The sequence below is a fragment of the Phalacrocorax aristotelis genome, chromosome 24, assembly GCF_949628215.1.
Source record: "Phalacrocorax aristotelis chromosome 24, bGulAri2.1, whole genome shotgun sequence".
Lineage (NCBI taxonomy): Eukaryota > Metazoa > Chordata > Aves > Suliformes > Phalacrocoracidae > Phalacrocorax > Phalacrocorax aristotelis.
The window spans coordinates 1,154,548-1,171,911 of NC_134299.1; the positions used below are offsets into that span (position 1 = coordinate 1,154,548).

The 17,364-nt window shown below is 50.4% G+C and overlaps 2 long non-coding RNA genes across 4 annotated transcripts; both read right to left on the reverse strand.

Moving 5' to 3' along the window:
• Positions 1 to 1,909: 1,909 nt before the first annotated feature.
• On the reverse strand, positions 1,910 to 5,193 carry LOC142068236 (uncharacterized). 3 transcript variants are annotated; one of them, XR_012664229.1, is made up of 5 exons: positions 4,775 to 5,193; positions 4,496 to 4,574; positions 2,486 to 2,776; positions 2,129 to 2,223; positions 1,910 to 1,997 (listed from the first exon to the last, which is right to left on the reverse strand). It is a non-coding gene; the product is annotated as an uncharacterized LOC142068236 (long non-coding RNA). The 3 variants fall into 3 exon arrangements; XR_012664228.1 differs by having other exon boundaries at positions 2,486 to 2,810; positions 4,775 to 5,191; XR_012664230.1 differs by lacking the exon at positions 2,486 to 2,776 and having other exon boundaries at positions 4,775 to 5,084.
• An 11,261-nt stretch (positions 5,194 to 16,454) lies between these two features.
• Positions 16,455 to 16,923, reverse strand: LOC142048114 (uncharacterized). The gene is made up of 3 exons (XR_012657406.1): positions 16,835 to 16,923; positions 16,594 to 16,634; positions 16,455 to 16,507 (listed from the first exon to the last, which is right to left on the reverse strand). It is a non-coding gene; the product is annotated as an uncharacterized LOC142048114 (long non-coding RNA).
• Positions 16,924 to 17,364: the final 441 nt, after the last annotated feature.

Below are 17,364 nucleotides of genomic sequence, written 5' to 3' on the forward strand. Positions count from 1 at the left end.
ACGAGGAGCTGCTGGTACCGCCCCCCCGGGCCGTTGCCAGGGGGTGGGGCCTGTCACTAAGGGGGTGTGTCCAAAGGGACGCTGGCAATGCCCCTGGAGCCATCACCACGGGCAGGGCCTCTTGCTATGGAGGGTGGGGCCAGGCATCACCAGCAACACCCCCAGGCTGTCACCAGGGGGTGGGACCTGTTGCTAACTGGGGGTGCTGGGGAGCACAGGAGCACGGCCCCACCCCCCCAGGCCCTCGCCAGGGGGCGGGGCCTGTCGCAAAGGTGGGTGGGGCCAGGTGGGTCAGACATCAGACCAACCGACCGACCGACCGCCCATCGCCGGGGGCGGGGCCCGCTGCTAAGAGCGTGGCGAGGGGTGTCAGCACCACCCTCACCGGGCTATCGCAAGGGGTCAGGACCTGTCGCTAAGGGCTGTGCCTACACGGTTCCGGCCCCCACGGTGCCGTCACCAGGTAGCGGGGGTGGTGCGTGTCACTAAGTGGCGTGGAGAAGCGCGCGCGGCAAAATGTCGCTACAGCCCGTGCACGGCTGCTGGCTGCAGTACCGCAGTTCGGTCACACGGTGGCAGCAGCGAGCTAAGATGTCAGCACTGCGCATGCGCGGCTGCCCACCTGCAGTACTAGGGCTTGGGCGGTCGGTGGAAGTAGGGGGCAGAAAATAAAGCGCCACCGCGCATACGGAACTGCCTGGCTGCAGTACTGGAATCTGCTTGCACGGTGGCAGCAGCGACCAGCGGAAAAAAAAACTCACCCTCGGGAACGGGCGGCTCCCCGTCTGCAGTAGCCGGTTTTGCTCGATCGGTGACTGCCGCGAGCGGGGAAGGGGCGAGGGGGGAATACCTGGGTAGCGCAGCTCCTGCCTGCAGTACCGCAGTGTGGTCGCTCGGTGGCAGTAGAGACGCAGAGGAATCACTGCGCATGCGCGGCTGCCCACCTGCAGTAACGCAGTTTGGTCACAGGGTGGCAGCAGCGAGCTTAAAGGGCGCCCCTGAGCAGGCCCCGGTGCCGCCTGCCGTACCAGAGATTAGGCGCACGGTGGCAGCAGAGAGCTGGAAGCTCGCGGCTGCCCACCTGCGCTACTGCAGTTTGGTCGCACGGTGGCAGCAGAGGGCAGAAAAGGGCGCCCCTGCGCATGCGCAGCTTTCCGCCTGCAGTACGAGGGTTTGGGCGTTCAGTAGATGCAGTGGGCAGAAAATAAAGAGCCACCGCGCCTGCGGATCTGCCTGGCTGCAGTACCGGAATCTGCTTGCGCGGTGGCAGCAGCGACCAGCTAAAAACACTCTCACCCTCGGGAATGGGCGACTCCCCATCTGCAGTACCCGATTATGCTCGATCGGTGACTGCCGCGAGCAGGTACGGGAAGGGTGGGGGACTCTCCGACAGGGCAGCGCAGCTCCCGGCTGTGGTAGGGGGGTTTGGTCGCTCGGCGGCAGCAGCGAGCAGGGACACAACGTCGCCACCGCGCATGCGTCTGTTCCGGGTGCGGTACCGCACTTTGGCCGCACGGTGTCAGCAGGGTCCACCATCGCCACTCCGCATGCGCGATTCCCGGCTGCCGTAGCACAGCACGGCGGCAGCGGCACGACGTCCGTGACTCTTCTCTGGGGCAAGACCCGCGCCGGCTCTGGGTGACGTTCGCCGGGATAACGGAACTGTTACTGCGTGCGCAGAGCTCATGTTTCTCTGCACCTTCCCCACTCCCGCAGCCCCAGCAGTGTCAGTCGTTGCCTCCGCACCGCCCACCACCAAAGTGCCTCGAGCATTTTAGTCCTTCCGTCTCGACTGCTTTAAAAATCAGGTGGCCGTTACCGTCCTCCCTCCTGCCCCACTCACCCCCACCCCACGCCCTAGGGAGGAGAAGCAGCACAAACGACCTGGGGAGAAAGGTCCCCTTTCCCACCCCCCACCCCCCCGGAGTGAGCCCCATCAGTTGCTGTAGGCCTGCGGCATCAGGGCTGTGACAGGGAGAGCAGCAAGTCAACAGGTCCTAGAGGGTTAAAGAGGAAAATCCATCAGGGGAACACAGCTGCCCTTCCGAAGGCAGGCTGCCTGGGGTGAGGGGGGCAGCTGTGCGTCAGGGCACGGGGCAGCCAGGCAGACCAGGTGCCAGTGGCTGACCTGCAAAGGAGTTGTGCACTGCTGAGCCTTGGGCTTCGTTGGCTTGGCAGCGCCTCGCCTCGCCTCTGCACTGCCAGGACCCTGCTCTGCTCATCCTGCGTAAGCACAAGGCTTCAGCGAGCACAGAACAGGAGGCCAGGGAGAGGGAGGACGTCACCGGGGAAAAAAAAGTCATGCGGGGGGGCCATGTCAGGGGAAAGCGTTTGGGAGGGCACAGACACACGCAGAGGGAGGGCGGGGGAGGAGGCGGACACCGCTGGACAGGGGCATGTCTGGGCAGACACGCCACGGGGAACATGCATGGGGATGACTGACACCAGGGGGTCCCCCCAGGATAATCCACAATGGGCAACTCACCTGGGCTAACCTGCAGCAGATGATCCACTCCAGATAACTGACCCACTCCGGAGAATCCATTCCAGATAAGCCCCAGCAATGCCCCTCAAACTGCCGGTGTTTCACCCCAAATTTTCCCCAATTTGGGGTTTTTGGGGCAGTCGTTTGGTGGTGGTGATTTCTGTTTGGATGGCTTGGCTTTTTTTGTTGTTGGGGTTTTTTGGGGTTTGTTCCTTTGGCTTTTTTTGCTTTTCCATAAGGTCAAAGTTGGGATTGCTTTTCCAAACGGTTCACTTCTGGGTCTCTTTGGCCCTTTCCACAACACAGAAATCGGTGATTTTTGCTCCTGGTTTTGTGCATGAGAATGGTTAGCGGGGTTCCACCCCCCCGCCCCCGCTTCCCCCCCCCCCCCCTCCTTTCCAGCTGCACAAACCCAGCAGGAGTGGGCTTTCCCAGGAGCCCCCAATTGTTTTCTTTCCCCCAAACCTGTTTGGGTGTTTTGTCTGTTTGGGGTTTTTCACCCCCCATTGCAGACCCAGACTTAGGGGCTTTGGGGGTGTTTGTCTGCCCTGGCAGCAGCTCCCAGGCTGCCTACGCAGCCCCAGAGGGGGAAGTCCCCATTTGGGGGAATCGGCCCCAAATCGGAATGGGAGAAGGAGAACAGGGAAGGGGCAGCATTTGAAAGTGCTTTTGTGTCTTCAGTTGATTGGGGGGTGGGGGTGGGGTGTGTGTCTAATTTTTAAATCCTCTCTATAAACATCTCTATCAACATGGTTTCTTTGCATTTTAAAAACCTTACATAGCATAGACATTTGCACTTGTGTGTCTACTTACACATCCTTACGGAGTACATCTATATTTTATATATACTATTTACATTTACATATAATACCTGTTTAGACTTAGCTATTATATGTGCACTTACACCTATTTAGGCTATTTACACTTACACAGAATATCTCTTTACACATACCTGTTTAGACTTCCATATTAACACGTACATAAACCACCTATTTAGACTAGCTATCTGCTCACTTACCCTTTGACACTTTTTCGACTTCTCTATTTAGACATCTACTTACAGTTATACCTAGACTTATTTCACTCTATATAACCTCTATTTAGATTACACATCTGCTTAGGCTATGTAACACACATTAAGCATAGATGCTCGCTCTAGTCAGACTTTCTTCTGCTTTGAATTCCTTCATCTATCCTTTTCACTTTAAACTCCTTTATTTTTTGATCTAGATATATAGACAGTCGAGTTATTTTTGTGTTTTAAAACCCTATATCTTGATGTAGAATTTTTGTATCCTGAAATCCATTATATAATATAGGAGAGAGAAGTGCTTATTTTAAAATCCCTTTATACATCTATAAATTAATATTACATTTCAATATATATAAAATAAGAGGGTTTTGTAATAGCCCCCCTGAATTTTCAGGCATTTTGGGGCTGTAACCCCCCTTTTTAGGGGGGAACCCCTACATGACACCCCCACTCACCTGTTCCTCTGACGCATTATCAGCTCCCCCAGTGACACCGGGGTGCCCCACATCACATCATCACACCCCGCAGGACTCCCCCAATTTTATTCACCCCCAAGAAGGGCACTAAACGAGGGAATCTACTCCAACCTGCAGCTCATTACTTTAATAGTGCCATTTACAAAGGTACACACACACACACCCACCCCCACCCCCCAGAAAAGGGGGAGCTCTGCTAAAATCTAAAAGGTGGGGCAGCCCCCCAAACAGCTGCAGCCCCCCCAGCCCCTGTCCGCAGGCTGGCGGCCGCCCCACGGCGGAGCAGGAGCGTGCCAGAGGACGGTGTCACGTCTCTCTTGGGCTCTGCTTGGCCATGCTCCCGGCTCTGTTCCTGCGCTGGGACGGGCTCCCCGGGGTGACAAACGGCCCCAGTCCCTGGGGGCCCCGACTCTCCCCACCAGGCAGCCCTCGCGGCCGCACCTGCGGGGCACCCGCTGGAGACAGAGCCGGGAGCCTCCAGGCAGAGGGATGGCCCCTTACCTTCACCACACTTAACGACCAGCAGGCAAACCCGGGCCGGGGGGCATCTCTTGAGCATCACGAGACACTGAGAAGACATCTGAAAAACAGAAATCCCAAACTGTATTTCAGCACGTTAATAAAATAGCACAGAAGAAAATGGAGGAGCTCAGTCAGCATAAGGGGTAGGAAGGAAATTGAGCCGCAGGAAGATTCCAGGCAAACGGGTCACGTCAAAACACAACACATCCTTTAAAAGCTAGAGTGATTGGAACACTTGAAAACGGTATTAAGACTAACCGATACCATTTTGCACAGATTCTTTGCGTAACACTGAACGCTCTGGCTGGTGCTGGAAAACGTCTCATCCCTTCCTTACGGCACCGCTGCGGGGAGATAACCCCGTGAGGCTGCGGGGCAAAGTGGTACCGTAACCAGAACCTCCGCTTACAGATCCACCGCAGCAGCTACAGCCCTCGCCCTGCCGCCACACGTCTTGCTGCCTGGCTCAATGAAGCATGAAGTGAAGCATCAAACTTGAAAGAGTAACGTAAAAACTTAAGAACACATCTCAGTAATTCACTTTGTGCTGAGAAGGCGGGCGCGTGTTTACGCACATCCAATACGAGCATCTAGGCTCTAAAAGCTTTCCATTTTCCTTCTGCGTTCATTCAACTCGCACAGCCGTTCACTCCCGCCATAAGATTATCTATCTCCAAAATACACAGCAGCAATGTGACTGAGGGGGTTTTGGCGTGTTACGGAGTCGGGAGGGACGTCCGCCCGGCTGCCCCGCCCAAGAGATGCTGCTGAACTGCCAGGGAAACGCGCGTCGAAAGCGAGACTGAAATAAAATACTTAAGAGCGCTCCCTCAAAATACCGGCAGGAAACACCCCCCCCGCAACATTCAGTCGCCCCTCATTAAATATTTACAACAAATACCTACCTGCTTAAGTACACCTAACGAATCGTACCCTACATCTGCTTGGCAGTTACAGCTGAAAGAGCGCAAGTCACATCGTAAATCAGACAATGTTAGCTTTTTAAACTTTCATGTGACAGAAGAATCGGTGAGTGAAGAGATCCCCGATACAGTTTTACTTTTTTGGGGAAAAAAAAATACCACAACAAAAAAACACGCAAATCAAATCCCCAGTGTTGCAATACACGGGGCTACCAAGAAGGACCGGCAGACCTGCTAATGCGTTTGGCTGTACCGAAGCATGCAGGGGAACTGTATTTTATGGTATCTCAACTGTTACAACTGAGAACCCAAGCACTACCAATGCCATCAACATTTGGAATACGTGCTGTGCTTGGATCTCCGCAAGGACCATTGATTTTTTTATCTTAAACAAAAAATAAGGAGTAGAGGAATTAAAAAGAGGCAGGCTGAGAAAAGAAGGCTCAGAGACATGGTGTGGCCCTTGGAGTCCCAGGAGGGCGTCCAGGCAAACTGCAGGAGGCTGAGTAACAGAAGCACCGGGCAGAGACGGCAGAGGGGAAGAGAAAGGAGTGCCGCATAGCAGAGAGATGGGAGGCTCGGACATAACAACAAAGAAGGCGAGGGAGATGAGCTGCAAAAGCCAGTTGCCCAGTATTGTGTAATTGTTAGTCTCCCTGCACTTGAATTCTCGTTCCAATTGGGCTCCCAAGTGATGCCATGACCCTGGGCAGGGTGAAGGCAGACAAGAGACGACTTGGGACAAGGAGGAGGAACTCAGGCGACCGTCTGAGCAGAGCACAGGTGGTCTCAGGTGGCTGAGGACTGCACAGGGGAGTCCTGGATACCGTAGAGGAACAAATGAGGGCTCTGCAACGCATGCGCTACAAGGTGGATGTGGAGCCTGAGGAAACTCTCGGGAAGGATCGTGATGAGGATAAAAGATGTCCCGAGGAAGGCAGAGAGACAGAAAAATATTTGGGGATGTAACGATTAAATCCAGAGGGGATCTGAGCTCAGTAAACGCAACGTGAGAAAGCCAGGGAACAAATGGAGGCACAGACAGAAGGAAGAAAGGACAGAATGACTGCTGTGCGCAGCACATATGGACTCGGGAAATCTTCAGATGGCAAGAGAGGGGCGTGAGTGCCACGGCAAAGCTAACAGCACGCAGCAAGGCACAAGCAAACCCGACGACTGGGTTCAGGGATAACAAGGGAAGATCAAAGGCAGCTCCTGAGCTAAAACACGGTGTGGGACGCACGGCGACGGGGAGCGGAGGGGTCACGAAAGGCTCGGGGGGATAAGAGATTGAAAAGGAGACAAAATGCTACCAAAATGCTGTGGGGCACAAAGACAGCAAATAGAATTAGAGTAGACAAAATTTTAGAAGCAAATAGGATTAAGGAAATGAGGAAAAAAAATGGTAAAAGTACCAAAGGTCGAGTGAAACGGGAATGTAGAAAGAAAGTGGAAAAAGCAAGGCCGTTATTGAAATAGAAGAAGTAATTTGTTTTAAAATCCAAAGGAATAAAATTTAACTTAGAAATAACATTTAAGAAGGGAGGGGTTATATGGAAATAAAAGAAACAATTAAAACAGACATGGCAACCTAGAAGGGAGGTAGAAAGAAAATGGAAAAAGCAAGGGCGCTGAAGAGAGACGAGAAATAATTTTGCAAGGACAGCAGAGGGAACTGAAGCTGCTGTAGAAAGGACGCTTAGGAAGCGGTGAGTATTAGGAAATAAAGACAATCTTATGAAATAAGGACAGCGAACTAAAACAGACATGAAAAGGAAATGTAAAAGGCGAGAGAGCTAGGGGAAAAGAAGAAAAATAATTGAGAAGTAACACCACTGAACAAGCAAAAGTAGAAAATTTTAAAAGCCAAAGGATTAAGAGACAGTAATAACCAAACAATAGTAACAGAGAATTAAAACACAGGCATAAAATTTAAAAAGTGATGGTGCTAAGGAAAGAGCTGAAAATGAACAAATGAACACAGTAAAGGTGGTAATAGTACACAAAAAGAACGTGATAAAATCAAGGGTGGTTACGGTAACAAGGGGAAAAATTACAAGGGATTAAGGAGTTCATCTATCTCAAAGGGGGAAAAACATTCTTGCTTGTGAGTTTGCGGGGCTCGTGGGGGTGGCTTTAAAGGAGACTTGAAGGGGAAGGGGTATAGCCAGGCTCGCTAAAGAAGAGCCTGGGGCAGCGTGCCAAGCTCAAAGGCGAAATCGATATCCCAGTTCGAGCGTGTCTACCCCGATGCATGCAGCACAGATGCCGTAAGGCAGGAGATAGAAGCTGTTGTGCAGCGGGATAGCTTTGATTTTCTTGCCGTCACAGACATTGCAGAATCATAGAACGTTCTGGGTCAGAAGGGACCCACAAGGATTAGAGTCCAGCTCCTTTCCCTGCACAGGACAACCCCAAATTCACACCATGTCTCTGAGGGTGTTGCCCTAGTGCTTCTTGAGTATCGTCAGGCTTGGCGCTGTGCCTGCTTCCCTGGGGAGCCTCTTCCATGTTCCATGGCCCTCTGAGTGAAGAACCTTTTCCTAATACCCACCCTAAACCTCCCCAGGCCCATCCTCCTGCCATTCCCTCAGGTCCTATTGTTGGTCACCAGAGAAAAATGATCAGCACCTGCGCCTCCTCCACCCCTTGCAAGGAAGCTGTAGACTGAGATGAGGTCTCCCCGTCTCTATGCTTAATAAACCAAGTGACTTTAGCTGCTCCTAGTACCGTTTCTCACCAGATGCGGTGGGATGCCTCGTACGATTCGAGTGCTGCGATGGATGGCTCTAATCTCTTAAGAAGGGTTAGGCAAGGAAGGAGATGCGGCGGCGTGGCTTTGTATGTTAATGTTTTGGTTGTAGAGAGCTAAATGATTGGGAGGATGAGGGGAAAGGCGGACAAGGCAGGTATCCAGCAGATATCCAGCTGGGGGTCTGCTGCAGACCACCCAACTGCGATGAGGAGATAGATGAAGAAGAGAGTGCTGGCAGAACTCTCCCAGTTGCTACCCCTTATTCTCATGGGGCACTTGAACTTACCAGCTGTCTGCTAGAAATAAAACGCAGCAGAGAAGAAACTGTCTAGGAGGTTCATGGAGCATGTGGAAGGAAGAAATGAACATGGATGTGGAACTGTATGCAGACAGAGAGGGCAAATGGGGTTCTGGCCATGTAGGTAAGAAGTTAAATATCAAGAGAGGGAGCCAGGTAGATGGCCGCAGAGAAAGGACGTAGGAAGAGCGAGCCAGGGCAGAACAGAGGGAGTAGCTGAAAATGGAGATAGATCGCTGGGTAGAGGCAGACCTAGAAATGCAATTTTTACAAGTAATGGGGAAGAAAAAAATAATAGTGGGTGTGGAGCCAGAAAAGGAGAGGTATAGAAAGGAAACACAGAAGGCGATGGGGTGCTGGGCAGTGTTGGCAGAAGACCAAAAAGCTTTGGTGAGCTGGGCAGCCCAAGAAGGAGACAGAGGCAGGCAGAGACCAGGAAAAGCATAGCGAGGATAGGCCCAGATGCATGGGAGGAGCCGTGCGACTCACTGCAGCTCCTGTTGTGGGCAGGACACCTTCACAGCCCTGAGGTTTCTGTCTCTCCCTCTGCCCCTTCCCCCTCCACAGTGCTGGCTGCCCAAACCATGCCCCTCCCGGAGCAGCTGGCAGGTGCCCCGACACTCCTCTCCGACCGTGTTTCCTGGGAGCACGGGGGCCGATGCATACAGCCAACAGAGGTGCCAATATCCCAATACCTTGTGCTGGTGGCGCACTCTGTCCGGGACAGATCCTTCCTTGCTCAACAACACACTGTTCCTTGCTGGAGGCAGCTGCCTGTGGAATCCCCTTCCTTTCACTCCTCAGCCAGCTCCTGCAGGCAGGAGTGTCCAGGCAGCCCTCTCCCCAGCTAGAGCCCCTTGGCACAGCAGGGCCAGCCCTGTCCTTGGACTCACTGGCTGCATCCAACAGCACATCATCTTCTCCCTTGGACCCAACCGCAGCCACTCACCCCGAAGCCCAGGGGCTGCAAACACATCTGGGAATGCGCAGGAGGCAGCAAAGCCTCGTTCCTTTCTGATGCGCATGAACTGTGGCAGTGAGCTGGCTGCCAGGGTCAGCGCCCAAAGGCAGTGTGACAGAGGAAAAAGAATAAATAGGGAGGAAGGACACAGGGAAGAACCAGAACAAGGCACATGGGAACAAGAGGGGAAGAGGTGAAGTGTACAGGGCAGAACTGGCAAAACAGCAACACCTTTTGGGGTACCAGAGAGGTAAGTGGACCAGAATCGGGGCTTTGGGGTGTATTAGTGCTGTGGCCGCAGCTCCTGCTCTGCGAGCGCAGCCCTGCAGGGGAAAGTCACCAACTGGGGCAATGGGCCCTGGCTTGGGAGAGGAAAAGGAAAAGGGATAAGGGGCAGCTTTAGAAAGCACTTTTATAACTTCAGTACGTATGAAGGGGGGGGGGTTTGAGCTTCTGAAACCTTTCTATAGATAGTGTTTTTCTTACTGTTATAAAAACCCTATATAGCGGAGATATTTACACTTAAGTAACTACTTACAGATATGGATATTTAGGGAATACATAGATGTTTCATAACTTGATATCTATTTACACTATCTATGGTGACTATATCTATATAGATCTATAGAATATTTACACACCTCTGTTTAGACATACCGATTAACACTATCAGAACTTCTATTTAGATTAGCTATCTGTTTAAACTTACATATTTTGACACTAATCTTTTTACACTTCTCTATTTAGACTTAGATATCTACTTATATCTATATCTGCTTACACTTAATTTATTCTCTTTATTTAGATTACATGGAATATCTACCAGAAGGGTTGGACTAGGTGATCCCTGAGAACCTTCCAACCTGTGACCCTGTGAGAGACTTATTATAGAACACACACTAAATTCAGATAGCTTGATTGAGTCAGACTTATTTTTATATATTTTGAAAAAACAATATTAACTTATAAAAACACCTTTAAAATAAACCTTTTACTACTGTATAGTATAAAGAAATTGAAATTTTTTATATTCCAAGTAGAAACATGTACAGGATCTTAAAATATAAAAAACTTGCATAGACATAAAATAAAAAATATTTTTTTGCATTTTAAACTATCTAGAGGAAGGAATTCAAACTAGAAAAAACTTTTCTTCTATTTTAGTGTCACACACCTGTACTTATAGTTCATAATATTTAATAATGCCCCTATGACTCTTTGGGGAGGGACCCCCCATTACACCCCCATCTATAACAGGTTAGCAGGATTCCTATGCACAAAATTCACCCAACACATGATATTTTAAAAGCACAACAGTATTTACTGCTCTGTTATAGCCTTGCATAACCAGTTACTAGCATATTGTTTTCCCCTCATGAGAGTTTTACCAAGCCCACTACACCCGAGACACTGCCGAGCGGGAGGGTGACTCTGAGCGGGGTCATTGCGGAGAAGGGAGGTAGGTGCGGCACCCCTTCAGGGTGTCCCCTGTGGTTCCCAGAGTGTGCCGTCTCCCCTCTCTCTCTGCTTTGAGCTGCCCCTTTTTATACCCTCAGCAGATTCAAGGAAAAGTACTGCCTAGGCATTGCCGCACACGTGGCCAGCGCATGCACCGAGGCCTGCCGGGTATGTGCTCTGCCAGCTAACAGCAGTTCTGGGATTCCAACAACATGTTGTGCAATAACAATCCTCCCCGTTCCCTTCTTCGAGGTTGCGTTCTCACAGCTGTGTGCAGCTTGTAATTCTTCCACAGTGGCCCTACACAGACCATCATCTAACATCCCTCACCCACTCCTCTGCTGCATCATTGCCCCCACACAAAGTGACATTACTGTGCCCCAAGTGACAGGAAGCAAGCATGGGTGGGAAGGTATTTACTGAGCATACCGAGATGGTTTCATCGAGATGTTGGAAAAGCAAAAATCTGTAACTATATTTCAGCATATTAAAAAAATTAGAGCAGATCAAAATACAAACTGTTATCAGCCTAAGGCATAGTATATCAGTTCAGTCAACGGAGTTTTCTAAGTAAATGGATCAGCTTGAAACACAACAGATCCTTTAAAATTTTGAGTGATTAGAACACTTAACACTATTAACAGCTATTTTTATTAAAAACCTGTTCAAAATGGTATCAAACTAAACATTCTTGCTGGTGTCCACACAAGTCTCATCCCTTCTTTATGGCACTGCTGCAGGGAGATAACCCTATGAGGCTGCAGGGCAATGCTATAGCGTAACAAGAACCTATGCTTACAGATTCACCGCCACAGCTACAGCTCTTTCACTGCTGCTGCTGCACATCGTGCTTGCTCAGTGAGGCCCAAAGTGTCAAACTTTAAAGAGTAAAATAACAATTAAAGACCAAATCTCAGTAATTCACTGCATGCTAAAAAAGGGGTGTGTATGTTTATACAGATCCAGTTAAAATACTTATGCTATAAAAGCATTCAATTTTCCTTCTGCGTTAATCTTCCACATGTGTTAATGTAATGTTGTCAATAATCCATCTCCGAAACTTCCAATAATTATTTGACTAGGAGGGTTTTGTGTGTTATGGAGTTAGGAGGGACACCTGGCCAGCTGCACTGCCTTAGAGAGATGCTGCCTAACTGCTGTTGAAATGTGCCCTTGGAAGCAAGGGAGAGATCAAGTACTTCATAACACTCCCTCAAAATATCAAGGGGAAAAAACCAAAACATTCAGTTGCATCTCTTGTTGAACATTTCCAACAAATACCTCACTGCTTACATACACCTAATACGTCTTACACTACAGCTATTTGGTACTTAGAGTTTAAACAATGGAAGTCAGTTTATAAAATCATACAATGGTAGCTTTTTTTAAAGCTTAATTTATGATAGACATATCCATGAGTTAAGAGATCATATATGTGGTTTTATTGTCCAGGGCAGGGGGTGTCAAATCTACAGTGCTGTAATACCTAAAGCTACCAAAAAGGACTTGCATATTTGCTAAGTTATTTGGCTGAACTGAAGCATGCAGACAAATGCCATTTTATGATCTCAGTTGTTACAACTGAGACCCTAAACACTACCAGTGCCATCAACATTTAGAGTATGGAATGAAGTGGATTTTTTTTTGCCCCCCAACCAAAAGGAAAAAAAACCCCACACCAAAACCACACCACAAAAAAAACCCCCAGTGGTAAGTCTTGTGCTGATGACTTCTACTGCCAAATACATCATCTCCAAAGATCTCCAAACACTGTGGGGATTTCATATGGCTCAGGTTCTGGATCCTTTCTCAACAAAAAACACATCAGCTAACCAGCATATTCCAGCAGTTTCCAGGTGCCTCTCCACGATCCAAAAAAACCAAACAAACCAACCCACCCCACCACACACCCAAAAAACCCACCCAAAACCAGAGAAACCACCACACCCACAAAACAGTGCCAGCAGTATCGCATGGCTCAACACAGACTCTTTCAGAACATCCCGCTCCTCAGAAGGAACACATCCATCTGCTCACCTGCTCTGCACAGATTCCAGCATCACACACTGCACCTGTCATCACTGGTGGCCCCCAATATATCAAAGCACAGTATAATACCTTGTCCAACTTGCCTCCAGTGCCCAGATCCCACTTGGCTCATTGCTATTCAACTTCAAAGCCAAAAAACATAAACAAAAAACCCCATAACCCAAACACACAACAGTGTCATAGAGCCAGTCACATCTTCCCTCCATAACCACCACACACCCACCCACCTGCTCGCAGCGCTCCCCGCCCCCTGCTCTCCTCCATCCCTCAGCATCTGCAAAAACAATACCCAACAAGTCACCTGGATGCACAGCAATACCTCCACCATGACGCAGGTCTTGTCCCCATGTAGGAACACCCTTGAGATCCCAAATACAGCCTGCCATTAAGAGACAGACATTAAATCAAACGTTAAGCCTGATCCACAGACAAGGTGGAACACCCTTGAGATGCTATCTGCTTAGCTACAACACTAGCTCCCTCTCCCAGGCAGCTACCGACATCCCCTCCAAGCCCACAAAACACCATGGCAATTCCAGTCCTCACCTGCAGACGACAGCCACCCAATCCGAGATGATGGTACAACCTTTCCCCCAAGCGCCCAGGCACATCGACAGATGAACCATAGGCTCCCAGCACCAGGCCACCCAGCCCTGACGCTACACCCCCTGCAGGGCAGCACCAAGCCACACACACAGGCACACACCAACGTTAAATGGAACACTACACATAACACACCTCAAAGATGAGGGAAAGCTCTTGGCAAGAGCAACAGCACCTGGACGGAAGAGCTCGTCAGGCAACAAGATGTACAGGACCCTGACAGTGATATGAGGAGGCCCTAAGGCAGTCCCAGAAAAACAGCACAGCGTCATAGTCCATGACAAGCAGTTCCACTAAAAACCGAGAATATGTATGTGCAAGAAGCCTGGCTTCAGGACCTAAGTGTTTAAGGATGCAGGGAAGAAATCCCACTCCCTGCAAATGGACAGCTACAGAGCAGAGCTGCTCATGCAGCCAGGAATGACGCCAAACAAGACGACTGTCCGGAAACTTCTGAAACGCCAAAGCGATCTACACGTTAGATTTGTAAGGCAAAAAGAGGAGTGACCGATGGGTGCTGTGCCTATGATTAGAGACTTGCTAGGCCCTAGGGATGGTACCTGAGGCAGGTGCCTTGCTCTTAGAGAGCAAGGAGAACATCAAGACCTGAGAATAGTCTAAGACACTGAACACACACCACAAACTACACAGCAACACACAGGGCCTGGAACCGCCCTGCCTGGCACAAACTAGCATAATGGTGAGGAGGAACCTGCTTACCTTACCTGCCCAAAGGGGACCGGTTTCTGGACAGCCCTCTCCTCTACGCTACCTTTAAAACCCTCTCTTCCCATGGCCAAGCTTCCCCTTCCCTGCTCTGACCCCTCCTCCAGAACCACTGCCTTGACCTAGCTTTCAGAGGGCTGGGAGTCTCAACCTGTCCTCAACAAGAAAAGCACAGTCAGCCCACTGGATCAGACCTGCAGTTGCCAGGTGCCTCTTCATCATCTAAAAAAACAAAAACAAAACAACCCCACAAGCCACACACAACAGTCCTGTCAGTCAGCATCACACTCAACAAGGACACCTCTCATCAGCATGTGGCGTCTGCCCTCTGAAGCCTCCATGGAGCACCTGCAAAAACCCAAGCAAAAAGGCACCTTCTGAGATACTGCCGAAAACTGCTACCTTCCCTGACCTTGTCTCGCACTCCTTTACCTCGACAGCTCACCCGGCTGGCCTCTGTCGGTTTGCTTGCTGCGTGGATGGTCGCCCACCACCTGTAACACCCAAACAACACTGGTTGCTTGTAGCTTCATCAGCAACACAGCGCCTCAAAAAGAACCACTGCTTCTGACAACCAATCACTGCTCACCTTACCTGACACCTCCAGTACCAAGATCCTGCTTCGCTCATTGCTGTCTGCCTTCAAATCCAAAAAACCTAAGTTTACAGCAAATGAGTTATAGCCATCAGTCACATCTTCCCTCTATATACTACGCACTGACTCACCTTCTCACAACGCTCCCCTCGGCTCTCCTCCATCGCCCTGCATGCCTCGTCCCTCAGCATCTGCAAAACCAGTATCAAACAAGTCACCTGGAAGCACAGCAATAGCTTAACCATGACACAGGCCTTGTTCCCACACAGGAACACCATCGAGAGCCCGACCGCAGCCTGCCATTAATGGAACTACATTAAAATGAAACAAGAAGCCCTACATACATACAAGCCTGCACACCTTTGAGATACAGTCTGCCCTACACTCTAGCTGCCTCTCCCAGACAGCTACTGTCATCCCCTTGGCACCCACAAAACAGAAATCACTGTCTTCACCCACTGCTGATGGCTACTTAAGCCAAAATGATGGTACAACCTTTGCCCCAAGACCCTCATCAGATTAACAGATGAACCATAAACTCTCTTCTCTCGGCCCCCTACCCCTGAGTCTAGACCCCCAGCAGGGCAGCTCCAAGCCAAGCACACACCAGCGCTACACGGAACACTACACACAATGCACTGCAAGGATGAAAGAAAACTCTTGGCAAGAACATGAACTGGATGGAAAAGCCCCAGCCAGCAAGTAGACCAGGGGACCCTGACAGTGACGTGAGGATGCGCACAGGCAATACCAGAAAACTACGAGAGCTTCGTGGCACATGACAAGAAGTTACTCTCAAAAGGAGAGTATGGATGAGCAAGCAGCCCGGCTTCAAGACCTAAGCACATAAGGAAGCAGGGAAGAAATGCCACTCCCTGAAAGGTGACAGCGATGGAGCAGAGCCACTCACGCAGCCTGGAACGACGACACACAAGACTACCGTACAAAACCATCCAAGACACCAGACCAGTCCATGCTTAAAGCTTGCAACGCCAAAAGACAAGCGCCCGATGCGCGCTCTGCCCGTGATTAGGGCCTCGCCAGTCCCTAGGAACAGCACCCAGACACACGCCTCGCTCCTTGAGAGCAAAGAGAACAATTGAGACCCAAGGAAGGTTGACAACACCCAACACAGAACACACACGCTACACAGTTATGCATGCAGCCTGGAACTGCCCTGCCCGGCACACGTTCCTGCCACATTGAAGAACCACCCACTCCCTTTACCTACTCAGAGCGGACTGCTGCCTGGACAGCCCTCTCCCCTACGCCATCTTTAAAGCCCCTTCCTGCCACTGCTACCCTTGCACTCCTCCCTCCCCCGACCCCTCCCCCCAGCACTGTTGCCTCAACTTAGCTTTCAGGGGGCCAAGAGTCTCGGTCCACCCATCCTTCCGAAGAACAAGTGCACACTCAGCCCACCGGATCGGTCCTCCAGTCACCAGGTGCCTCATCATCATCTGAAAAAAACCACAAGCCACACCCAACAGTGCTGTCAGTCAGCATCACATCACTCAACATGGACCTATCCCGCAGCATCCCCCACCTCAGACACACTCAGCTGCTCCACTCACCTGCTCTGTGCCCATTCCGGACTTGGACACTCGCCATCCCTCACAGCGCCTAGAGATACCAAGGGGCACAGAAAGTTACCGTTGCACTTCCAAAAAAGTCACCAGCTCCACGCTCCTCTCTGCGACCCAGCTCACCTCAAATGCACATCCAATCCCAAAGGCAGCCCGCATGCAACCTGCAAAACCAAGGACAAATGCTTCGACTGAGTTGCTGTATAACACCTTGGTCTTGAACAACAGCCTGGACCACAACCCCCTCACCTTCACAGAGCTCTGATCAGCATGCAGCGTCTCCCCCATGAAACCTGCATGGAGCATGTGTAAAGTCCTAAACAAGGAAGTACATGCTAAGATATTGATTAGAATAGCAACCTACCCATACTGAATGCCATTCTCACACTCCTTTTCCTTGACATCCTGCCTGCCCAGCCCCCATCAGTTTTAGGTGCCACCTTAAGGCTCGCCCACCACCTGTAACATGCAAGCAACACAAGTCAGGTTTAGCTTCACCATCAATAGAACACCTCAAAAGGAACCACTATTTCAGCCCACTAATTACATCTCACCTTGCCTGACTCATCTCCTCTGTCCAGATCACACTTGGCTCATTCCTTACTGCCTTCAAACATCCCTCCCAGTCCTGTCCGTCCCCGTCCCCCCCCCCCCCCCAAAAAAAATCCACTACAGTGTCATTTAGTTTTCAATTACATCTTCCTCCTATATACTACACACTGACTTACCTTCTTACAGTGTTCCCCAGCTTTCCTCTATCACCCTGCACAACTCTTCCTCTGCAAGTAGAGCAAAGAACATGGTGTAAGTCACCTGGATGCACAGCAACAGCTTCACCAATCCACAGGTCTTTCCCAGGTAGGAATACCATCTAGAGCCCAAGCACAGCCTGCC